Raw genomic sequence first — 25,891 nt, 5'->3', positions numbered from 1 at the left:
TGCAATGGCACGATCTTGGCTCACCACAATCTTCACCTCCTGAGTTCAAGCGATTCTCCTGCCTCAGCCTCCTGAGTAGCTGGGATCACAGGCATGCACCACCATGCCCTGCTAATTTTGTATTTTTAGTAGAAATAGCGTTTCATCATGTTGGCTAGACTGGTCTCAAACTCCTAACCTCAGGTGATCTGCCCGTCTTGGCCTCCCAAAGTGCTGGGTTTGTACAGGCGTGAGCCACTGTGCCTGGCAGAGATACTACTCTTTTTTCACAAATTGTAGAGAATCTAGGGGGCAGGGGCAGAAATTATTTCTGTTTTCAACTCAATACCAGCATCTGATTGGCTGACCAGCAATGTGTCTGCAAGAAAGGAAAGTTGGGCTGGGTGAAGACAATCCAAACATCTGAAGGGGTTAGGTTTTCAAAGGAAGAGCACACCAGGAAATTCCTTTCAGCCCCAGGGCATCCACCTGGTCCCTTAAGAGGCTACACTTCATACCACAGGTTGTCCTATGGGAGAGAATGACCCAGGAGTTAATATTCATTAGACAGTCTCGCAGACATAGCCAGGACTGATACCTTGGTTTATTCAGACAGTACTGAAACCCAGGACCAGGAAAAAAACTAAACGGTGGCTGAGGACACATCACCCCACAAAACTTCCAAGAAAAACCTTGATGCCAAAACAGTCCCACCAGATCTCTACGCCAAGGGAAGATAAAAGGAAAAGACACAAAGATTGTTTTACAATACAGTGTCAGAAAATTATTCCTTGCTTTCTTCTTATGGAAAATATTTATAAACAGAAAACGAATCTCTTTAAATGTGCCATCCAACGGTTTGTCAAAAAATGTTTAATTAAGGTATCAAAAATGTACACTAAAGGACAAATAGTTAATAGTGTGAATTAGGCAGGGGGAGTTGGCATTTGGGATTGTCAGGAGGAAATGGAAATTCTGTATTTTACTGCAAACCGAGTCAGGCTGGAGGAATAGGGTGCGTGGGGGCAGACTTGAGACCCTGCTTAGAACACCTATGAAAAATGCAGGGGAAGATCAGTTTTGTGTAGGGAGTGAAAATAGTTAACTGGCAGGCAATTCGACTGAGGTGGCCGTAGTCCCTGAATTCCTACTTTAAAAAAATCTAACTCAAGATGCGTGCGGTGGCCCACGCCTGTAATCCCAGCACTTTGGGAGGCCAAGATGGGCGGATCACCCGAGGTCGGGAGTTTGAGACAAGACTGACTAACATGGAGAAACCCCGTCTCTACTAAAAATACAAAATTAGCTGGGCGTGGTGGTGCATGCCTGTAATCCCAGCTACTCGGGAAGCTGAGACAGGAGAATCACTTGAACACAGAGGCGGAGGTTGCAGTGAGCTGACATGGCGACACTGCACTCCAGCTTGGGCAAGAAGAGCGAAACTCCGTCTTTAAAAAAAAAAAAAAACTAACTCAAAAAAATGTTTTTTTGTAAATTACTACATTGGGGAAAACAAATACAGGGTTAACAAACTATAAACTGGAATTAAGCTCTGATTACATAACCAGGAATTTTGTATGCTCAACATGGAAATTAAGAAACTACGTAACTCTACCTAACCAATTACTGAATTTGCGTTTTTGTATCATGCACAGTCTTTCATTCAAGTTCCTCCAAAGGACCACAAACTACATCCCACAGCTGGGTGCTTTACTATTTTAGAACCACTCTTTGATTAAATTATTTAATATTTTGCGGTGACTCCCTTTTTTTTTTTTTTTTTGAGATAGTCTCATTGTGTCAACCAGCCAGGAGTGCAATGGCACAATCTTGGTCTCCTGGGTTTAAGCGATTCTCGTGCCTCAGCCTACCGAATGGCTGGGATTACAGATGCCTGTCACCACACCCGGCTAATTTTTGTATTTTTAGTAGAGATGGGGTTTCACCATGTTGGCCAGGTTGTTCTCCAATGCCGGACCTCAGTGATCCGCCCGCCTCCCAGCAAACTGCTGGGATTACAGGGGTAAGCCACCGCCCCCGGTCACTCCCATAGATTTTCAATAGGAGAAAACAGGAACTGGGAACCCCACAGACCAAAGCTCTTCCCGCTCATGAACCCGCACCCCGAGTCACGATTCTCCCCTGACGCCCCTCCCGTGGTTCCTGCACAATATGGGAGAGACTGAGGAATTGTTTGTGCAGAGCTGCCCAGACAAGGCTACAGGTCAGGGCACAGTCGCTGCGGAGGGAAGAGACAGGATGCCCAGCGCCCGGCTATCAGCACAGCCGCCATCTTATGGTTGAAGGGGACTGAGACCGAGCTGGGCAAGGAGAACTCGGGACGCAGATCGTGACGCAGATCGTGGAGCTGACTGCGGGGAGACCTAAGTCCGCCACAGCCAATTCCCACGGTTCCGACCAGCCCCTCCCACCTCTCGGGATGTCAGACCCGGCACTCACCATTTCTAGGCTGCCTGGAGTCTTAGCTCTGGATCGCCCAATATCTGCAGGTCACAGGGTCACACAGGCTGGGCCTCTAGGAACAAAAGACACAGAAATGAAGACGAGATCTGGAGTTCTGGAGTTCTGGAGACAGCCACAGCCAAACGCCCCGCCATATTCCGGAAGCCGTCCTGTCCGCCGCAGCTGCGTGCCTGATTGGACTGTCCCCGGCCCAGGGTCCCTGATTGGATGCTGTTTAAGACCCACCCCCTCAGGCCCTGAGTGACAGAAGGTGTGATCAGTTGCTGGGCTGAATGAAGAGTGACAGCCTAGCTGCAGCTTTTTCAGGCAGGCTTTCCTCTGAGCTGAGCCAGGCCCACCCTAGAGGGTGTTTGCATTGAACCTTGTGTATAAGGTCATATGCATTTATAAATAATATACTATATGGCTAGTCACAGATGAAAATAATATAATAACAATTACTTTGAAATTTTAGCTTTTATCACCTTCCTGGCTTCTGGTCCTTTGAGCAGGCAGCCTAACATTTTAAAAAGGAGGCAGTCCTCTGAAATAAAATGTGAGCCACATGTGAATTTTTAATTTTCTAGTAGCCAAACTTTAAAAAGAAACATGAAACACGTGGAAATGATTGTAATTATGTAACCCAATATGTTTAAAATATTGTCGCGGGGCGCGGTGGCTCACGCCTGTAATCCCAGCACTTTGGGAGGCGGAGGCGGGCGGATCACGAGGTCAGGAGATCAAGACCATCCTAGCGAACACGGTGAAACCCCGTCTCTACTAAAAATACAAAAAAATTAGCCGGACGTGGTGGCGGGCGCCTGTAGTCCCAGCTTCTAGGGAGGCTGAGGCAGGAGAATGGCGTGAACCCGGGAGGCAGCAGAGCTTGCAGTGAGCTGAGATTGCGCCACTGCACTCCAGCCTGGGCGACAGAGCGAGACTCCGTCTCAAAAAAAAAAAAAAAAAAAAAATTGTCATTTTAATATGTGAGCTACGTGGAAGGAAAATATCTTGGGCCCCCAAAATTACTAAGGGAAACTCAAGCTGGAAACTAAAGGCCAATCAGAAACTCAAAAGAATGTAACCACCTATCTGTGACCTGGAAGCTCCCTCCAGCTTCATGTCTTCCTGCCTTTGCTTCAAGTTGTCCAACCTTTCCAGACCAAATCAATGTACTTCTTTCATATGTTGATTGATGTCTCATGTCTCCCTAAAACGTATAAAACCAAGATATTCCCTGACCACCTTGGGCAGGTGTCCTCAAGACTTCCTGAAGCTATGTCATAGGCGTGTTCTCAACCTTGGCAAAATAAACTTTCTAAATTAACTGAGACCTGTCAGATTTTCAGGGTTCACAGCAATATGTAATTATTAAGGCACTATATATATTTTTGGAAATAAATCTTCGAAACCAACTCTGTATTTTACTTTTCTAGCAAATTGCAGTTCAGACCAGGCACATTCCAGGCACCCAGGAGCCACACATGGCCAACAGCTACCACATTGAAGTGCAGCTCTGATGTCAGGTGGGTGGAGGCCCTGAACATCCCTTTTCTGCTAGAGGCGAGGGGACAGCCTCTCTCTACTAACATCTGTCTTCAGTTCTGAGGGTGGGACAGATAGTGGCCATAGCAAGGGCAGAGGGCAGCCAGGATAAAATAAGCACAGGTAGACCACTGCTTGTCACCTGTGGTCCACCCTTCAGCCAGAGATCGAACAATGAACAAAAAATTCTGGGGCCCCAGAAGAAGAAAACTCTGTCTTCAGGTCTGTACACAGTTCTTAACCTCCAACTTTTAGATATGAAGAAAATAAATTAAAGGCAAACTTATTTTGCTGTTTGGCCTTGGCCCTAATAGTCAGGCTGTGGTTATCTGTTTTCTCCTGTGGTGTGGGGTACTGTGTGAGTAAAAGCACCAATCACACACATTCATGTCTACCTGTATTTCTGCATTACCCAACATTGCCTTAGGAGACATATAACTTCAAATCAGGAGAAAAAAAAAAAAAAAGTCAGTACCTTTAGGGTGTCCACTGTCAGAAGGTAACTAGTAATCAACCTGTCACTGAATCCTGGCATTCCATCTGCACAGGGTACATGTATTAGTTAGCTATTGCAGCATAACAAACCATCCAAAACTTATTTGCTTGTAATTGAGATGTTCAGCCATTTAGGCTGGGCTCAACTGAGCTCCTTCAGACGTGTATCATCAGCTGTCTTTTCACTAGGCAGCTGTGTTTCTGGGAGTGAGCTTCTGCTTCTGGGGCTGTCAACAAGGGCACCTTGCTTCTCCTCCCCATGGTATCTTATTTTCCACCTGGCTAACACGGGCCATCATGGAGATGGCAGCATTCTGAAAAAAAAACAGAAGGATTCAAGACCATTCAAGACTAGGCCCCAAACTAGCACATTATCATGTTTACAGGTTTCTACTGTCCTGAGCAGGTACGGTCAGCCAGATGTATGGTTTGGAAAACAAATTCTGTATTTCAATGGCAACAGCTGTGAAAGCACCTGGCAATGGATATAGGAGGCATGAAAACTTGCTACAATTTTTGCAATCAGTGTCATTCTGCCTTTTTTTGCATATGTGGTTCATACAACCTCTTTCACATCAAGAAACTTGTCCAAAGAACCACAGCTACTAACTGGCTGGGCTGAGACTCAGTATCAACTGTTTTGTTTTTTTTAAGATGAAGTCTTGCTCTGTTGCCCAGGCTGGAGTGCAGTGGCACAATCTTGGCTCACAGCAACCTCCGCCTCCTGGGTTCAAGCAATTCTCGTGCCTCAGCCTCCTGAGTAGCTGGAATTACAAGCACATACTACCACACTCAGCTAATTTTTTATTTTAGCATAGATGGGGTTTTGCCATGTTAGCCAGACTGGTCTCATACACCTGACCTCAAGCAATTCACCTGTCTCGGCCTCCCAGAGTGCTGGAATTACAGGTGTGAGCCACTGCACGCCACCTTCAGGATCAACTCTGACTCCAAAGCCCGTGCACCTCCATAGATCAAACTATGATACTGAAGTAGCTGCCCTAGACCTTTGAAATCCTGGAGAGTGAAACTTCTAAAATAGAAGCCAGATTCCCTTTATATCTGCATATAGTACTGTTTATTATTGAGAATAATCTTGTCAAGAAATTGCAGAAGTACATGGTGGCTCACACCTGTAATTCTAGCACTTTGGGAAGCTGAAATAGGAGAATCACTTGAGCTCAGGAGTTCAAGAGCAGCCTGGGCAACATAGTGAGATCCAGTGTCCATGAAAAAAATTTAAAATTAGGCATGATTTTGCATGCCTGTAGTCCCAGCTACTCAGGTGGCTGGGGCAGGAGAATTGCTTGAGCCTGGAAGATTAAGGCTTCAGTGAGCCATGATTAGTTATACCACACTCTAGCCAGGGTGGTAGAGTGAGACTCTGACTCAAAAATAATAATAATAATAATTATTATTATTTGGGAAAATAGCTGTGGAATGAGTTTAGAAAATCAAAGCTCAATAACACATTATTTATTTTCATCATAAAAAAATTTGAAAATTTGTAAAAGAAGAAAACTTTAGAAAAATTAAATTTAACAGAGTTTAAATGAGCAAATCGTGATTTGCAAATCGGGTAACCTATGGATCCAGAGTAGGCTCGGAGAGACTCCAGCACAGCCACATGTTGGTAAAAGATTTATGAACCAGAAAAGCAAACTGACATATAGAAAATGGAAGTGAGGTTCAGAAACAGCCAGATTTATTACAGCTTAAGATTTGTCCTATTTGAACATTAAGTTTACTATGTAAAAAAAAACAAAAAACAAATCCTATTCACCAAAATTAAACACAAAAGAGGGAAGCTTTAGGCTATAACTAATTTAACAATTTCTCCCTTTTGTCATCTTCTCAAGTTTGAAACCAAAACTTTAGACATTAATATCACTTTGTCACCATCAAAAATGTACTTATTTGGACTCAAATCTGACTGTGAAATAGCAGAACTGTGGGTTTGTAAAGTGGAAATAAAAACCTCAGCTTATTATTTTGAAATGATTTTTATTTGTTTTTAAAGTATTAGAGTACAGGGGACCTCTTTGTGTTGAAATCTGCTATTTACAGAAGAAAAACAAAACCTGGCCAGTTTTAGAATCTACCTATTGCCTTAAATTTTTAGTTTAATTATGTCACATCTAGCATGAGTGACTCATTTTGGTTTGGTTTGGACCTAGTGCATAAGCTCAGTCCAGAATTACGGCCTCCAATAGTTTTCTTTAAAAAATTCCCCCTATTTGGTTAAGTTCTTACATAGGTCACAGTGTGACCAAAACTCGGTTCTTTAGTGCCACTCTCAGTTTCCACTATTTTTGTTTTTTGTCCTTAGCATGTCATTCATAGGTTGTGGTGTCTTCATAGACACATATGTCTTTGAGTTTCTGTCATTCCAGTTAAAGAGAGACCATTTGACATTCTACAGATGACTATATTCAAATGTTTATATCTTTTGAGAGAATACAGTGTAGTAGGAAGATTACTAATTTGACTATCAGGAGGATAATACCAAGAGTTTGAAGCATGCTTTTTAGCCAGGGTCCCCATGAACAACCAACTAAAATTAAATAGATCAAATAATTAGCTAGATAAATGGTCTACTCATTTCATCTAATCAGCCTGTTCATGAATCATCTACAACTGCATCTCTATAATACCTGCTGTAGTTCTCCATAGGCAACTATTAGCAACTGCACAGATATATATTTATCCAGTAAGTAATCAAAAGAAATTATATTTGGCATAACTTCGTGAGAAAATTTAAAGTCTATTGTGTAAGCATAGCCTTTATGGTATAATTTGCTATACAGTCCTATTGAGAGGAATAAATTTGTAACCATTGCCTCATTTACTCTAAACAATGATACCCATTCAGAAGAGTAATGGTCTCTGGGCAATGCTCTTTAGCCTATTCTGAATAAGTTCTTTTTAACTTATGAAATATGTTAAGAGCAGTGGACCAATATTCTGTTTTTGGTATTGTGAGAAAACAAATGTTTCATTTAAACTTCTCACCCACATTGGCCCTTCCTCTTTTACCTTTCAAGGAATAAGTTTCCTCATATATAATGTTGACTGCAAAATTCTCTACATGTAAGTATACCCCCATAAGTGCACACAAGAGACCACTTTTTAAAATTTCTGTTGTCTGTAGAACCATAAACAAACTGTGAACTAAGAGTGTCATGATAACGAGATGTCTTGATTTTTGATCTTGTGAAAAAAAGCTATCTACATGGAGACGGCCATCTGCTTTTGAGGACAAACTTTCCTGGTTAGCTTCACTTAAGATCTCCTATGGGTTTACAGTTGAAAGAGTTTGGAGAGGCCCTTCTAAGCTGTGAGACTATGAACCCAATGTTCAAGGTCTTGAAGTCTTGCTTCAGGGTAGATGGCAGGCAGACTCAGTCTCTGGATTCTTGATTATAAAGGGTTTTACTCTCCTCAGTCAGTAGACTAGTAAAGGCTTTCTTCACCTGGTGAAAATGTGCTCTGCCATAATGCATTAAAGCCTTGTTGAATTTAGTAATGTTAGACTTTAGTAGCAGAAGATGCATGAGGTTCTATTACGCACATAGGCCTTCTAATGACTATTTTAGAAGGGCCAACATATTTTTTCCATTCTAAGTGAATCTGATTGTCATCAATCTGCAATTACAAAAGCAATCCAGTCAATTTAGTTAGCTTTGCTCAATACTATTGTATCTGTAATACTGTGGCAGGCCAGACCTCACTAACAATTGTTTCAGTACTGACTGAGTGGTTAAGTAAAGTATTAAAAGCCAGTGACCAGCCGGACGTGGTGGCTCACGCCTGTAATCCCAGCACTTTGGGAGGCCAAGGCAGGCGGATCACGAGGTCAACAGATCGAGACCATCCTGGCCAACATGGTGAAACCCCGTCTCTACTAAAAATGCAAAAAAATTAGCTGGGTATGGTGGTACGCACCTGTAGTCCCAGCTATGTGGGAGGCTGAGGCAGGAGAATGGCTTGAACCCTGGAGACAGAGGCTGCAGTGAGCCAAGATCGTGCCACTGCACTCCAGCCTGGTGACAGAGTGAGACTCCGTCTCAAAAAAAAAAAAAGCCAGTGACATTATACAACGGCTGGGATGTAACAAAAGCCCATCAAGAGTTTCGCCTAGGCCTTTCCTGGGCCTTATAGGATTAAACAAGTTTTATTGGGGGTCTGAAGACATTCCCCAGGCCTCCACAAACAAGTTTATTGGAGATCTGAAGGAACTCACCAAACCACTGTGATTTAGCAGGAGACAAAATAAGGGTAATCACCCCAGCATCTGGACCCATTTAGATTAAGTAAATTTACTGAGGCTGCAGGGGAAGGTCTTCAAGATTCAGACCTTAGTTACAGATTAAATAAAGGAAGTTAATCACTTATCTCTTTAGTTGAATGCACACTTTCATGTAGACATATAGCTTAGAAGGTACATAAGCTGTGGAAAACGTTGTAATTTTGAGTTGGTCTGGTGATAATTTCCATGCCTTCTCCCTGTAACCAGTTTCAGAAATAAAACTCTCTTCCTCCCCAGTTCATCTGCATCTCGTTATTGGGCCGTGAGAAATAGTAGCCCGACCCTCAGTTTGATCCAGGAACAATACCTTATTTAACAGTTTTACAACATGTCTAGTGAAATAAGTATCTTGATCATTAGAGACCTTTCAGAAATGTCCCATAAAAAAACATATTTTCTAATATTCTTTTAGCTACCATTATAACATCAGCCTTCTTGCATGAGAAAGCATTTATACTATCAGAAAACATGCATTAAAAATGACAACTGTATAAAATTTCTGTATAAGTGCTTAAATAGCCTATTAGATAGCAGAAATGTACATGAAGTTTTGATTGTTTCTCAGAATTATATGTTTGACAAAAAAAAAATTGGTCTTAATCTGTTTTAGTAATTTGGAATAGTCACCGCACACACACACACACACACACACACACACACACTTAATTCATATTTAATTTAGGTTATTTTCTCTTCTGTGATGAGTAATGGAATGCAGAGCTTTTAATAATGGAAGTTTTAAGAAATCAAGAATAAACAAATGGCTTGTTGGCTGTCTAGGTTCTTTATGAGTCCACATTTAACATTAAATTTATGTCCTTTTTTTTTTTTCTTTTTTTTTCCTTTTTTGAGACAGAATCTCCCTCTGTCACCCAGGCTGGAGTGCAATGGCACGGTCTCGGCTCACTGCAACCTCCAACCTCCTGGGTTCAAGTGATTCTCCTGCCTTAGCCTCCCAAGTAGCTGTGATTACAGGCACTTGCCACCACACCTGGGCAATTTTTGTCTTTTTAGTAGAGACGGAGTTTCACCATGTTGGCCAGGCTGGTGTCAAACTCCTAACCTCAGGTGATTCACCCACCTCGGCCTCCCAATGTGCTGGGATTACAGGTGAGCCACTGCACCCTGCCAATTTATGTCATCTTAAATACCAGGTTTGTTTCTCCAATTTAGGGGCATAGCACTGATAACTGAGGGGTTATCATAGGTAATTTGACTTATGCCACAGAGTTTATTCAAATGGCATAGCTAAAAAATTTCAGTACTGGCTGATTCAGCATAATATGTGGCAGAATATTTTCCTAATATTTAATTAATTTTTGTTTTGCCTGGGTTAGCAGTTCTCTTCATTAGAATCCAAACAATCCTTACCCAGTCAAAACAATATGATTCTAAAATGATCAGAAACCTGTACTCCACTTGTCTGGCCTCTTTCCATCTTTTAATGAACCTCCTTAGAGACACAATAATCTAGGATGGTGTATGCTTTCGAAGTTTTTAGAAACTATATCAGAATTAAACCATTAACTGTGGAAATGACTTAAATGGTTATGAAGAAACAAAAAGATATCTGTGGCCCACAATAACTTATCACACAATAACCTAATTATGACTACTAGCATATACTCAGATACATTAGATTTTTAGAAATTTTATACAATTTTAAAATAAATATTAAAAACATATTTATTGAAATATAAGTTGAAGCAGTTCAAACATTATTTTTAATTTGAAAATCCTTCCCATGTAATTTGACATATCAAATAATTCTGTTCATTACTCTTTTTTTTTTTTTTTTTTTTTGAGACAGAGTCTCGCTCTGTGGCCCAGGCTGGAGTGCAGTGGCGCGATCTCGGCTCACTGCAAGCTCCGCCTCCCGGGTTTACGCCATTCTCCTGCCTCAGCCTCCCGAGTAGCTGGGACTACAGGCGCCCGCCATCTCGCCCGGCTAGTTTTTTGTATTTTTTAGTAGAGACGGGGTTTCACCGTGTAGACCAGGATGGTCTCGATCTCCTGACCTCGTGATCCACCCGTCTCGGCCTCCCAAAGTGCTGGGATTACAGGCTTGAGCCACCGCGCCCGGCCGGCTCATTACTCTTTTGGATGCTGCATTGGCCCTCTGCAGAATCCAAAAGTTAGGGGTCAAAAACAAGCAATTTTTAAGCTGATATTTGATTTCAGGAAGCCTGTCAAATATGTCAAAATTAAAATACTTTCTGATATTTGGGCTGGGCACAGTGGCTCACGTCTGTAATCCCAGTACTTTGGCAGACCGAGGTGGGCAGATCACTTGAGGTCAGGAGTTTGATACCAGCCTGGCCCACATGGTGAAACCCCATCTCTACTAAAATTACAAAAATTAGCCAGGCGTGGTGGCACATGCCTGTAATCCCAGCTACTCTGGAGGCTGTGACACAAGAATCACTTGAACCTAGGAGGCGGAGGTTGCAGTGAGCTGAGATCGTGTACTACTGCACTCTAGCCTGCGTGAAGCAAGACTCTATCTCAAAAAAAAAAAAAAAAAAAGAAAAGAAAGACCAGAAATCAGAGTCCCTGCAATGGTGATGCATCAGTCTGGGGTGCAGTAGTGACCAGTTAGCAAGGCCTTGGCTGTGTAAACAAAAAGGTATCTGAGACAAGTCTCAATCAATCGAGAAAGTTTATTTTGCCAAGGTTAAGGACAAGCTCGTGACACAGCCCCAGGAGTTCCTGATGACATGTGTCCAAGGTGGTAGGGGTACAGCTTGCTTTTACACACTTTAGGAAGACATGAGACATCAATCAATATGTGTAAGATGTACATTGGTTTGGTCTGGTAAGGCAGGACAACTTGAGGTGTGGGCTTCCAGGTCATAAGTAGACAAGACACAAAGCTTGGATTCTTTTGTGTCCTTGATCAACCTTCCACTGAATATACGATTTAGTGTGGTTCAGTGAATCTGCAATTTTTTTTTTTTTTTTTTTTTTGAGATGGAGTCTCACTTTTCCACGCAGGCTGGAGCGCAGTGGCACGGTCTCAGCTTACTGCAACCTCTGCCTCCTGAGTTCAAGCGATTCTACTACTTCAGCTCTCCCTGCCTCCCCACCCACCCCAGAGTTGGGAGTTACCAGGCATGTGCCACCATGCCGAGCTAATTTTTGTATTTTTAGTAGACAGGGCTTCCCCATGTTGGCCAAGCTGGTCTCAAACTCCTGACCTCGGGTGACCTGCCCACCTCAGCCTCCCAAAGTGCTTGGATTATAGGAGTGAGCCACTGAGCCTGGCCTGAATCTGCATTTTTAAATTAACAATAGGGCAGAGGGAGTAATCACATATGCATTTATCTCAGGTGAGTCTCAGAGGGATGACTGATTTCTGTTACCTGTTCAGAAGGAATTTTCTTGTGGGCAAATTGTGAAAAAGGTATGTAGCTTTTTTATCTTTGCAACTATGTTATTTAGAAATAATATGAGAAGCACGTTTGCCTGACATAGTTCCCAGCTTGACTTTTCCATTGGCTTAGTGATTTTGCCGTTACGAGATTTATTTTCCTTTTAAAGTGGGGACCCCTTTTATTTTTATTTTTTGCCTGACATAGTTCCCAGCTTGACTTTTCCATTGGCTTAGTGATTTTGCCATTATAAGATTTGCCTTTTAAAGCAGGGACCACTTTTATTTTTATTTTTTTGAGATGGAGTCTCCCTCCCTTCCAAACTCCCTTGCCCAGTTTGGAAAACACTGAGGTGATCTCAGCTCACTGCAACCTCTGCCTCCCAGGCTCAAGGAGATTTCCTGCCTCAGCCTCCTGAGGAGCTGGGACTGCATAGTAGAGACAGGGCTTCCTCATGTTGGTCAGTCTGGTTATCTAGTTTATCTGTTTGTTTTTTATTTTACTTATTCATTTATTTTTTGAGACAGAGTCTCACTCTGTCACCCAGGCTGGACTGCAATGGTGAGATCTCGGCTCACTGCAACCTCCGCATCCCGGGTTCAAGCAATTCTCTGCCTCAGTCTCCCGAGTAGCTGGGATTACAGGCACCTGCCAACACACGTGGCTAATTTTTGTATTTTTAGTAGAGACAGGGTTTTACCGTCTTGGCCAGGCTGGTCTTGAACTCCTGACCTTGTGATCCACCCTCCTCAGCCTCCCAAAGTGTTGGGATTACATGTGTGAGCCCGCATGCCCAGCCACTTCTTTTATCTTATTTTTTGAGACAGAGTCTCACTCTGTCACCCAGGCTGGACTGCAATGGTGAGATCTCGGCTCACTGCAACCTCCGCATCCCGGGTTCAAGCAATTCTCTGCCTCAGTCTCCCGAGTAGCTGGGATTACAGGCACCTGCCAACACACGTGGCTAATTTTTGTATTTTTAGTAGAGACAGGGTTTTACCGTCTTGGCCAGGCTGGTCTTGAACTCCTGACCTTGTGATCCACCCTCCTCAGCCTCCCAAAGTGTTGGGATTACATGTGTGAGCCCGCATGCCCAGCCACTTCTTTTATCTTATTTTTTGAGACAGAGTCTCGCTCTGTCACCCAGGGTGGAACGCAGTGGCATGAGCTTGGCTCACTGCAACCTCCGTCTTTCGGGTTCAAGCGATTCTCCTGCCTCAGCCTCCAAAGTAGTTGGGATTACAGGCACCCGCCACCATGGCCAGTTAATTTTTGTATTTTTAGTAGAAACAGTGTTTTGCCATGTTGGTGAGGCTTGTCTCAAACTCCTGACCTCAGGTGATCCACTTGCCTCGGCCTTCCAAAGTGCTGGGATTACAGGCATGAGCCACCACACCCCACCTAGTGTATCTGTTTAGACAGAATAAAACAAGATATCTATTCATAAGTAACAAATATAGGTTAATAGAAAACTCAAACACAAATATAACTAACGCTATATCTTTCAGAATAGCCCATTCTAATTATTTCATTTCTCATTTGCTAAAATTCAAATAAACTTTTTTCATAATTTTATAGTGTATCTTAACGTCAGAGGCATTTAAACCAGAGTGACTCTATTTTGAATAGGGGCTGGGTAAATCGAGGTTGAGACCTACAGGGCTGCATTCCCCGGAAGTTAGGCATTCTTGGTCACAGGCTGAGATAGGAGGTCAGCACAAGATACACTGCACTTAGCAATTTGTCACAATCTTCTCTGTTAGCAGGGTGCAGGCAGAAAAGAAGAGTCACATATTTAGGTCATGTGTCATAGGCGGTCATAGCAGAGATATGTCATTTGTGGGAACAGTCAAGAAAGGAGCTCCCCAGCCACTAGGTGTTGAGCCCAGCTATACATCACAATACCCAAAATATGTGAGGCCCAGAAAAAAAAGAGAGTCACATCACCTAGGTGCTGGGTCCAGTAATATGTCACAATCACCTTTTTCAGCAGGTTCCAGTCAAAAAACGAGTCACAACACCTAAGTGATGAACAGATAGGTCATAATACCCTTCTGAACAGAGCCTATGCAGGAAACTCATATGACTTATGTGCTGGGTCTAGTGTTAGGATCACAATCCCCCCTTTTACAGGATTCAGGAAGAAAAAAGAGTAACATCACTTAAGTGATAAACAAAACATATGTCATAATTGCCCTATTAGCAGGGCCTAGGCAGGAGAGTCACATTACCCTGGTGTTGGGCCAGCCATATTTCAATAGACACAATGTATGCAGGGCCCAAGGAGGAGAGGAGAGTCATCACACCAAGGTGCTGGGTGCAGTGATACATCACAATCACCCTTCTTGGCAGGTTCCAGTGAAAAGATAAGAGTCATAACACCTAAGTGATGAACAAAAAGATATATCATAATACCCTTCTGAACAGAACCCATGAGTTAGAGTCATATTACCTGGGTCTTAGACCCCGTCATATATCACAATACACAATGTATGCAAAGCCCAGGAAAAAAAAAAGTCACATCTCAGGCAGAGCCCAAGCAGTAGAAGAGAGTCACATCACCTAGGTTCATAGGTCCAGAAATGTGACAGTACCCTCTGAGAAAAGAGCCCTGGCAAAAAAAGTCACATCATCTAGGTGAGAGGCCCAGAGATATGTCACAGTGTCCCCTGTGAGTAGTGTTGGGAACAGGCCCCCAAATGTGGTCATAAAAAGGCCCCAAAACTGGCCATAAACAAAAGCTCTGCAGCCCTGTGACATGTTAGTGATGGCTATGACGCCAATGCTGGAAGGTTGTTGGTTTACCAGAATGAGGGCAAGGAACACCTGGCCCACCCAGGGCGGAAAATCGCTTAAGGCATTCCTAAACCACAAACAATAGCATGAGGGATCTGTGCCTTAAGGACATGTTCCTGCTGCAGATAACTAGCCAGACCCATCCCTTTATTTCGGCCCATCCCTTTGCTTCCCATAAGGAATACTTTTAGTTAATCTATAATCTATAGAAACAACGCTTATCACTGGCTTGCTGTCAATAAATAAATCTCTGGGTAAATCTCTGTTTAAGGCTCTCAGCTCTGAAGGCTGTGAGACCCCTGATTTCCCCACTCCACACCCTATATTTCTGTGTGGTGTCTTTAATTCCTCTAGCGCCACTGGGTCAGGGTCTCCACGACCGAGCTGGTCTCGGGAGAGTAGGGCTCCGAAGAAAGAGAAAGATCACATAACCTTAAGAGCTGGGCCCATCTACATATCACAGCCAACCAGCGGGCAGGGCCAAAGCATGAGAAGAGTCACATCACATAGGTGCTAGGTCAAGTGATATGTCACAATCCCGACTGTGGACAGGTCCCAGGGAGAAGAGGAATGGGACCAAGAGATACGTCACTAACCCCTGTAGACAGGGACTAGGCAGAACAATCACATAGCCTGTGGGTTGATCCCAGGGATAAGTCACTCTCTTTTATGGGAGCATGGCCATGGCAGGAAAGAAGAGTCACATTATCTAGGTGCTGGGCCCTGTGATACGTGGCAATCTCTCCTATAGGCAAAATCCAAGTAAGAGAGTCACATCACATAGATGATAGATTCACAAATATGGCACTATCCTTGTTGGGCAAAAGGTGTTGACTCTTGAGCAGGGTTCAGGCAGAAGAATCACATCACCTTGGTTCTGAGCCCAACAATATGTCACAATGTCTGATGAAAAAATGCCAAGGCAAAAATGTAACATCACCTTAGTGTTCAACCCAGCACTATGTCACAATGTACATTGTAAGCAGAACACAGGTAGAAGAATTGTATCAGCTAGGCACTGGGCTCAGTGATAAGTAACAATCCTTTCTGTGAGCAGGGACCTGGGAGAAAGAGTCACATTACCTGGATGATGGATACACAGATAGATCATAAGGCTTCCTGTAGGCAGGACCCAGCAAGGACAGTTACATAACCTGGATGTTGCAAATGGCAATATGTCACAATGGCCCATAAAGGCAGGTTACAGGTAAGAGAGTTACATAACCAGGGCGTGGGGCCCAGTGATATGTCACAGTGCCCCATGTGGGCAGTGCTGCGGCAAAGGTACAGAGTCACACCACCTAGTGTTGGGTCCAGCAATGTATCACAACCTGATCTGTGGACTAGGCACCAGGCAGAAAAGTCAAGTCACTTAGGTGCTGGGCAGAGGTTTATGTTACAGTCACAGTTGCAGGAAAATGTAGGGATAAAATTAGCAATCCTGCCGGGTGCGGTGGCTCACGCCTGCAATCCCAGCACTTTGGGAGACTGAGGCAGGTGGATCACATGAGGTCAGGAGTTTGAGACCAGCCTAGCCAATATAGTGAAACCCCGTCTCTACTAAAAATACAAAAAATTAGCCAGGTACTGTGGTGGGCACCTGTAATCCCAGCTATTCAGGAGGCTGACGTAGGAGAATCGCTTGAACCCAGGAGGCAGAGGTTGCAGTGAGCCGAGATTGCACCATTGCACTCCAGCCTGGGCAACAAGATTGAAACTCCATCTCAAAAAAAAAAAAGTTAACAATTCCACACATGTCCCATTTCTAGGTATTAGAGTCAACACCTTTTGTATGTTGAGTCTGAGTACACAAGTGACAATCTCAGTGGTGGACTGGATACCTGCATGAGAGCCTCAATCTTTGCAGTCGACTATGTCCCCTTAGTGGACTCACAGCCTCACAGATATGCTGAATCTTGGCCTGACAGTCACCAGCCCACATGTGGACCGAATCCATGTGTGAGAGTCAATTTTCCAACTTTTGGCTATCTCTAGGTGTGAGATTCAGAACTTCAACAGTGAGCTGTGTTCATATGAAAAGATGACAATCTTTACTGTTGGCTGACTGTGTGTATGAGTATCACAATGTCACCTGTGTGCTGGGCCCTGTTACAAAACTCTGTTACCATCTGAGGGCTTTATACAATATGCATGATAATCACAATTTGCTCTGAGAATTCTTTTCTAGTATGAACTGATAATCGTATCTATGGACCTAAGCCCATGTGTTAGAGTCAACATCTCTCCAATTGGCTAGGTCCAGAGAGGAGAGTCCTCACCTGCCTATGAGCTTTGTTTTGAAATGAGTCACCACCTTGACTGTGGTTGCATGATCACATATGACAGTCACAATTTTTACTGTGGACTACATCCACGTGTGAAATTCAGGATCTTTCCAGTGGGCTCTGTCCATCTGTGAGGGTGACAATGCCAACATTTGGTAGGTTGTTCATATGAGAAACACAGTCTCACCTGTGTGCTTGACCCTGTGATGACACTCTCTGTACCATCCAAAGACTTTATACAAACCCTGAAAGAATGGTTATCCTTTATGATGTTCTTACCTAGAGAAGACCCAATAATTTACCTCTTTCTCTAGGTTTAGCTACAAGTGCCAGTATCTCCCCTACTGGCTGATTTGTGGTACGAGTGTCATCATCACAACTGTGAGCTGGGCTAAAGTATATGTCACAATCCAACCTGTGAGTAGAAAGCAAATGTGAGAATAACATCACCTGGGTGCTGGGTCAGGAATATATCACAATTTTTCCAGGGGAGAAACCAGGCATATCGCTTGGTTGCCTGGCCAGGGTTCTATTACCCTAAAATTCCCTCCTGAAAGCAAGGCACAGACATCAAAGTCACATCACTTGGGTAGTGGGCCCAGCTATGTCTCTCTGCAGGCAAGGCTGGGCACAAAATATATACCATCCGGTTGCTGAACCCAGAGATATGTTACGATGTTCTGTATGGGCATGGTGCAGACGGAAGAGAGTCACGCTTCCAAAGTAATGGATGCACAGATATGTAACAAAGGCCTCCTATGGGCGGGGGCCCAGGCAAGAGCCTTTCACCCATTTGGTTTGACCCGGCAATATGTCATAATACCCAAAATACAATAGGCCCAGGTAAAAAAAGAAAGTAATATCACCTAGTTGCTGGGTCCAGTGATATGTCACAATCCCCTCTTTTTACAGGGTTCAGGTAGAAAAGGAGAGTCATATCACTCAGGTGATAGAGATATGTCAGAATTCCCCTATTAGGAGGCCCCGTGGAGAGGAGAGTCAAATCACCTAGGTGTCGGACCTAGCCATACTTTAATATACAGAATGTACACAGGGTCCAAGCAGTAGAGGAGAGTCACATAACCTTGTTGCTAGGTCAAAAAATATGGCACAGGCCGGGTGTGGTGGCTGATGCCTGTAATGCCAGCATTTTGGGAGGCCAAGGTAGGCAGGTAACTTGAGATTAGGAGTTCAAGAACAGTCTGGCCAACATGGTGAAACCTCGTCTTTACTAAAAATGAAAAAAAAAAAAAAAAAAATTTAGCCAGGCATGGTGGTACATGCCTGTAATCTCAGCTATTCATGAGGCTGAGGCAGGAGAATCACTTGAACCTGGGAGGCAGAGGTTGCAGTGAGCCAAGATCACGCCACTGTACTCCAGCCTGGGCAACAGAGTGAGACTCCATCTCAAAAAAAAAAAAAAAAAAAAAAAAATATATATATATATCACTTGAACCCAGAAGCAGGGGTTGCAGTAAGCCGAGATCATGCCACTACACTCCAGCCTGAGTGATAGAGTGAGACTCCGTCTAAAAAAAAAAAAAAAAAAAATTCACTTCAGCTGTGTGCTGGGAAATAGTTAAGTCACAATCTTCCCTGAGAACAGGCACCAGGCAGGAGAGTCATGTTACTGGGTGCTCGACCCAGAAATTTTACAATCCCCTCCTGAAAGCAGGGCACAGGCAGAAGAGTAAGATCACCTGTTGCTGAGCCCAGCAACATGTCATAATATTTCCTGCGGGCAAAATGCTGGCAGAAGTGGAGGGTTTCAAATCCTGGGTGACGGATACAGAAACACATCACAAGGACCCCTGTGGGAAGGGCTCAGGAAGGAGCCATCTAACCTTTAGGTGTTTGTTCTGGTGATATGTCACTATATCTAAAATATGCAGGTTTCAGGCAAATAAAGAGTCATATCACCTAGGTGCTGGGTCCAGCGATCTGTGGCAATCTTTTCTTTTGGCAGGGTTCAAGCAGAAGAGTCATATCACCAAGATAATGAGTAAAAAGATGTGTTATTTTTGTGGAAGAGCCCATGCAGGACAGTAACATTGCCTCAATGTTGGATTCAGGGATATGTTGTAATACAAAATGTATATGAGTCCCAGGCAGGAGAGGAGAGTAACATCACCTTGGTGCTGGATACAGAGATACATTACAATTTCTTATTTTTTTTATTTTTTTTTTTAGACGGAGTTTCGCTCTTTTTGCCCAGGCTGGAGTGCAGTGGAGCAATCTCGGCTCACTGCAACCTCCGCCTCCCAGATTCAAGCGATTCTCCTGCCTCAGCCTCCCAAGTATTTGGGATTACAGGCATGTACCACCACGCCCGGCTAATTTTGTACTTTTTAGTAGAGACGGGGTTTTGCCATGTTGAGGCTGGTCTCGAACTCCTGACCTCAGGTGATCCACCCACCTCGGCCTCCCAAAGTGCTGGGATTACAGGCATGAGCCACCAAGCCCGGCCTACAATTTCTTCTTAAGCACACCCCAAGCAGTAGAGAGAGCCACATCACCTAAGTTCTTGGTCCAGTAATATTTCACAATACCCCCTGAGGGGAGGGCCTAGGCAAAAATGTCATATCACCTAGGTGAGAGGCCTAGATATGTCACAATGCCCCCTGTGGGTAGGGATTATAAACAAGAAAGTCACATCACGTAGGTGTGGGGCTCAGCTTTATGTTCCAATCACCCCAGTGGGAAGGGACCAGGCATGAGAGAAGAGCCACATCACATACGAGCTACATCAAGCGATATGTCACAATTCTCACTGAGGACAAACTCGGGAAGAGGAGATTCATATCATCTAGCTGATGGACCCAAACATATAGCACAGTGACTCCCGTGTGCAGGGAACAGGCAGAATAATTACATCACTGGTGTGCTTGGCTCAGGCAGAAGAGGAATGTCACATCACGTAGGTAAAATAGGGCATTTACCTGAGCTTTGTCCATAGGAGAGATTGCAATGGGTCAAGAAATATGTCACAATACTCCCTGTGGTCAGGGTTCAGGCAGAGGACTCACAGCATCTTGGTGCTAGGTTCAGCAGTGTATCTCAATGCCTTCTAAGGACATAGCCAAAGAAGAAAAGTCACATCACCTTAGTGTTAGGCACAGTGGTATGTCACAATCTCCTCTGTGTGCAGAACCTAGAAAAAAGAAGAGTCATATCAGCTAGGAGCTGGGACCAGCAATATGTCACAATTACCCCTGTGAGTAGAGAACAGGCAGCAAAAGAAAGTTACATTCCCTAGGCCAGGGGACCATGGCTCACGCCTATAATCTGAGCACTTTGGGAGGCCAAGGTGGGCAGATCACCTGAGTTCGAGACCAGCCTGGCCAACACGGTGAAACCCCATCTCTATTAAAAGGCAAAAATTAGCTGGGCGTGATCATATGTCATAGTCTTACCTGTGGATAGAGAGCAGGAGTATTACATCATCTGCATCATTTGGGTGCTGGGCCAGGGATATGTCACAATCTTCCCTGAGAACAGGGACCAGGCAGAAGAGTTATCACCTGGGTGCTTGGTCAGAGATATGTTACAATTTCCTCCTGAAAGCAGGGGACAGGCAGTAGAGTCCCATTACCTGGGTGCTGGGCCCAGTGATATGTCACAATGCTCCCTGTGAGCAAAGCTCAGGCAGGAGAAACACCACATCACCTGATTTCTGGGCCAAAAGATACATCACGATCTCCCCTATGAGTAAAGCCTTGGTATAAAAGGAGAGTCAGCTGGGCGCGGTGGCTCACACCTGTAATCCCAGCACTTTGGGAGGCCGAGACGGGTGGATCACGAGGTCGGGTGATGAGACCATCCTGGTTAACACGGTGAAACCCCATCTCTACTAAAAATACAAAAAATTAAGCCAGGTGTGGTGGTGGGCGCCTGTAGTCCCAGCTACTCGGGAGGCTGAGGCAGGAGAATGGTGTGAACCCGGGGGCAGAGCTTGCAGTGAGCCGAGATCGCGCCACCGCACTCCCAGCCTGGGTGACAGAGCGAGACTCCGTCTTAAAAAAAAAAAAAAAGAGTCACATCAAATAGTTGATGCTCCCAAAGATATGTCACAATGGTCTGTTGTCAGTGTCCACACAGAACCTCTCGTCACCTTGTTGCTGGGCCGAGCAATATGTCACAGTGCCTTTAAGGTCTGGGCCAAGGCAAAACAGTAATGTCACATCAGTGTTGAGCCCCACAATATGTCCCAATCTCCCTTGAAAGCAGAACTTATGATGAATAGAAGAGTCACACTTGCTTGGTACTGGGCCAAGTGATATGTCACAATTCCCCCTGTGAGCAGAACGAGGCAAAAGAAGAGAGTCACATCACCTGGGCAATGGGTGGAAAAAAAAGTCCACAATGTTCCGTGTTGGTAGAACCTATGCAGTAGTTACATTACCAGGGTGTTGGACCCAGCAATATGTCACAATGTGGTGAGGCCATAGGCATGAGAGTCATATAACCTGGATGTAGGCCAAGAGATATGTCACCATGCCCCCGTGGGCAGTGCCAAGGCAGGAGAGGAGACTCACATCAACTAAGTGCAAGGTCCAGTGAGATGTCACAATGTCCTCTGTGAGCAGCACCAATACAGAAGAGAGTCACATCCCCTCAGTTCTAGGTTCAGCAATATATCACTATCCCTGCTGTGGGCTGGTCCTAGGCAAGAGAGTCAGATCACTCAGGTGCCCGGCAGAGAAAAATGTCACAATTGGGCTGGGCACAGTGGCTCACGCCTGTAATCCCAGCACTTCGGGAGGCAGAGGTGGGAGGATCACCTGAGGTCAGAAGTTCAAGACCAGCCTGACCAACATGGAAAAATTCTGTCTCTACTAAAAATACAAAATTAGCCTTGCGTGGTGGTGCATGCCTGTAATCCCTGCTATTCGGGAGGCTGAGGCAGAAGAATTGCTTGAACCCGGAAGGCGGAGGTTGCAGTGAGCTGAGATTGTGCCATTGCACTCCAGCCTGGATGATAAGAGTGAAACTCCGTCTCAAAAAAAAAAAAAAAAAGTGAAAAATGTCACAATTAAATCTGCAGGAAGGTCCAGGGATGACATTAACAATCCCACACATGTCCCGGTGTTAACCTCCTATATGTTGTGTCTAAGAACAGGGGTTACAATCTCAACGGTGGACTGAATTTGTGCAAGAGAGCCTCAACTCCTCCTGCATGCCACGTTTAATGGTAAAGTCATAGCCTCAGAGGTGTGCTGAATCTCGCTCTGAATGTCACCAACCCACCTGTGGACTGAATCCACATGAGAGTCAAGTTTCTAGTCTTTGACGGCCTACAGTTGTGAGATTCAGAACCCCAAAAGTGGGCTGTGTTCACGTGGGGAAATGATGATGTATATACTGTTGGGTGCGTGTGCATACAACTGTCACAATCTCCCCTGTGTGCTGGGCCTTGTTAATACACTCTCTATACTACCCAAGGGCTTTATGTAGTATGAATGTGGGTCACAATTCACTGACCCCTTCATGTTTATATGCACCCATGACCATACCTGTGGCCCTAAGCCCAGGTGTGAGAGTCAACGTTTCTCCATTTGGCTGGGTCCAAATAGTAGAGTCCTCATCTGCCTGTGATTTCAGTTTAGAAATGTGTCACCATCCCAACTGTGGCTGGATGCTCACATATGACAGACACAATTCCAACTGCGGACTGTTTGCATGTGAGATTCAAGACCTCAGCAGCAGGCTCTTGCCATGTGTGAGGGTGATAATACTAATGGTTGGTGAGGTGTGCACGTGAGAAACAATCTCGCCTGTGTGCTGTGCCCAGCGATGACACACTCTAACACTTGAAGGCATTATGCCACATGTGAGGGTGTGGCAATCTTTCATAACCTTCATACAGAGAAGACCCAGGATGTCACTCATTTTTCTGAGCTATGAAAGACAGTATTTCTTCTTTTTTTTTTGAGACAGAGTTTCGTTCTTGTTGCCCAGGCTGGAGTGCAATGGTGTGATCTCCACTCACCTCAACCTCCACCTCCTGAGTTCAAGCGATTCTCCTGCCTCAGCCTCCTGAGTAGCTGGAATTACAGGCATGCGCCACCATGCCTGGCTAATTTTTTTTGTATTTTTAGTAGAGATGGTGTTTCTCCATGTTGGTCAGGCTGGTCTCAAACTCCTGACCCCAGGTGATCTGCACGCCTCAGCCTCCGAAAGTGATGGGATTATAGTCCCCAATGTGCCTGGCCAGTATTTCTTCTAACAGCTGACTTGAGGCATGAGAGTCATCATCACACCTGTAAGGTGACCACAGCATGTCTCAATTGTACTTATAGGAAGGGAGCTAGCAGGGGAGTCACATTATCTGGATTTCAGCCACAGATCTCACAATCTTCTCTGAGGAAGGAAGCCAAGCAGGAGTGTCACCTCACCTGGGTGCTCAGCCAGGGATATGTTACAATTCTGTCCTGAAAGCACAGCACAAGGAACAGTCACATCACCTGGGTGCTGAGCTCAGCACTATGTTACAATGCTCCCTGTGGGCAAGACAGAAGCAGAAGAGCCACATCACCTGGTGTCTCGTTTCAAGGATATGTCACAATCATTCCTGTGCAGGGCAGGGTGCAGGCAAAAAATGTCACATCTTCTAAGTCATGGATGCAGATATATGTCACAAGGTACCTATGGGCAGAGTCAAGGTAGGAGCAAGCAATGCCATCGGCGGTGAGCCTAGTGATATTTTACAATACCCAAAACATGAGAGGCCCAAGCCAAACAAGAAAGTCACATCACCTAGGTGCTGGGTTCAGTGATTTGCCACAACCTTCCACTTTTTGGCAGGGCCAGGCAGAAGAGAATTATATCACCTAGATGATGAGTGAAAATATATGTTGTAATACCTCTGTGGGCAGGGCCCATGCAGGAGATTCACATCGCCAAGGTGTCAGGACCAGCCACATGTCACAATACATGCAAGAGGAACCAGGCAGGAGAGAAGAGTCACATTACCTAGGTTCTGGTCGCAACAATATATTACAACTTCTTGGGAAAAGCCCAGGAAGTAGAGGAAAGTCACATCACCTGGGCACTAGGCCCAGTGATGTCTCAACGCCCTCTGTGAAAAGCACTAAGGCAAGAGAACAGACTCATATCACCTAAGTGCTGGGTCCAGCAATATGGCACAATCCCATCTGTACGCTGGACCCAGGCAGAAGAGTCAAATCACTGAGGTGCTGGGCAGAGGTGTATGTCACAATCACACCTGCATGAAGGTCAAAGCATGAGATTAAGAGTTCTACGCATTTTCTAGTTCTAGGTATGAGATCTAACACTTCCTGTATGTTAAGTCTAAGTAAATGAGTCACAATCTCAATGATGGTCTGGATCCATGTATAAGAACCTCAATCCCTCCTGCAAACTGTGTCCCCTTAGTGGGGTCACAGACTCACAGGTGTGCCGAATCTTGGTCTGAAAGACGCCAACCCCCGCATGGACTGAATTCACATATGAGATTCCATTTTCCAACATTTGACTGCCTCTGGGTGTGACATTCAGAACCTCAATTGTGAGCTGTGTTTATGTGGAAGGATGAAATATTTACTGTTGGCAGGTCATACATATGAGTGTCACAACCTCACCTGTGTGCTGAGTTCTGTTAGGACATCTGCTGTACCTTTTGACTACTTTACACAGTGTGTGAGAGAGTGGTGATTCTCTGTGACTTTCATACAGAGAGGAGACCCAAGATATTACTCATTTTCCTAACTCTGGCTATGAGAGACAGTGTATCTGCTATTGGTTGTTTCAAGGTATGAAAGTGATCATAGAGGCTGGGTGTGGTGACTCACGCCTGTAATCCCTGCATTTTGGAAGGCCAAGGTGGGTGGATCACCTGAGATCAGGAGTTCGAGACCAGCCTGCCCAACATGAAGAAACCCCATCTCTACTAAAAATACAAAATTAGCCGGGTGTGGTGGTGCATGCCTGTAATCCCAGCGACTCAGGAGGCTGAGACAGGAGAATCGCTTGAACCCAGGAGGCGGAGGTTGTGGTGAGCCAAGATCGTGCCATTGCACTCCAGCCTGGGCAACAAGAGCGAAACTCCTTCTCAAAAATAGAAAGTGATCATTGCACCTGTAAACTGGGCCAAGATAGGCATCACAATCCCATCAGTGAATAGGGATGGAGCAGTAGACTCACATCACCTGGGTTTTGGGGCCCTCTAAGGGCAGGGACCAGGCAGCAGTGTCACATCACCTTGGTGCTCAATTAGGAATATGCTACAATCCTCTCCTGAAAGCAGAATACAGTCAGAAGAGTCACATCACCTGAGTGCTAAGACCAGGGATATGTTACAATGTTCTCTGTGGGCGAGGACCAGGCAAAAAAAAAATTCCGATTGCTGAGACCAGTGATTCGTCACAATCCTCCTAGTGGTCAGGGTGCAGACAGAAGAGGGGAGTTAAATCTCCTAGATAATCCCATCTAATGGGTGTGAACTTGATGATATGTCACTATACCCCAAATATGCCAGGGACATGGAAAATAGAAGTCACATCATCTAGGTGATGAAAAAGAGGTATGTCGGCCAGGCACAGTGGCTCATACCTGTAATCCCAGCACTTCGGGAGGCAGAGGTGGGAGGATCACCTGAGGCCGGGAGTTTGAGACCAGCCTGACGAACA

The 25,891-nt window shown here is 44.7% G+C and overlaps 2 protein-coding genes and 1 long non-coding RNA gene across 3 annotated transcripts in view; 1 reads left to right on the top strand and 2 right to left on the bottom strand.

The window, feature by feature from the left end:
* The window catches only part of LOC117093717 (zinc finger protein 429-like), a 412,022-nt gene that overhangs the window by 25,535 nt on the left and 360,596 nt on the right, over positions 1-25,891 (bottom strand).
* Positions 1-25,891, top strand: part of LOC117093722 (zinc finger protein 100-like) — a 346,302-nt gene that overhangs the window by 266,969 nt on the left and 53,442 nt on the right.
* Positions 13,559-19,228, bottom strand: LOC117093770. Its single transcript, XR_004441233.1, has 3 exons — positions 19,088-19,228; positions 17,238-17,658; positions 13,559-14,544 (listed from the first exon to the last, which is right to left on the bottom strand). It is a non-coding gene; the product is annotated as an uncharacterized LOC117093770 (long non-coding RNA).

Source organism: Trachypithecus francoisi, unplaced genomic scaffold (genome assembly GCF_009764315.1).
Source record: "Trachypithecus francoisi isolate TF-2019V2 unplaced genomic scaffold, Tfra_2.0 Lachesis_group12, whole genome shotgun sequence".
Lineage (NCBI taxonomy): Eukaryota > Metazoa > Chordata > Mammalia > Primates > Cercopithecidae > Trachypithecus > Trachypithecus francoisi.
The sequence above is the reverse complement of the archived record's forward strand: the minus strand, read 5'-3'. Positions and strand labels throughout refer to the sequence as shown.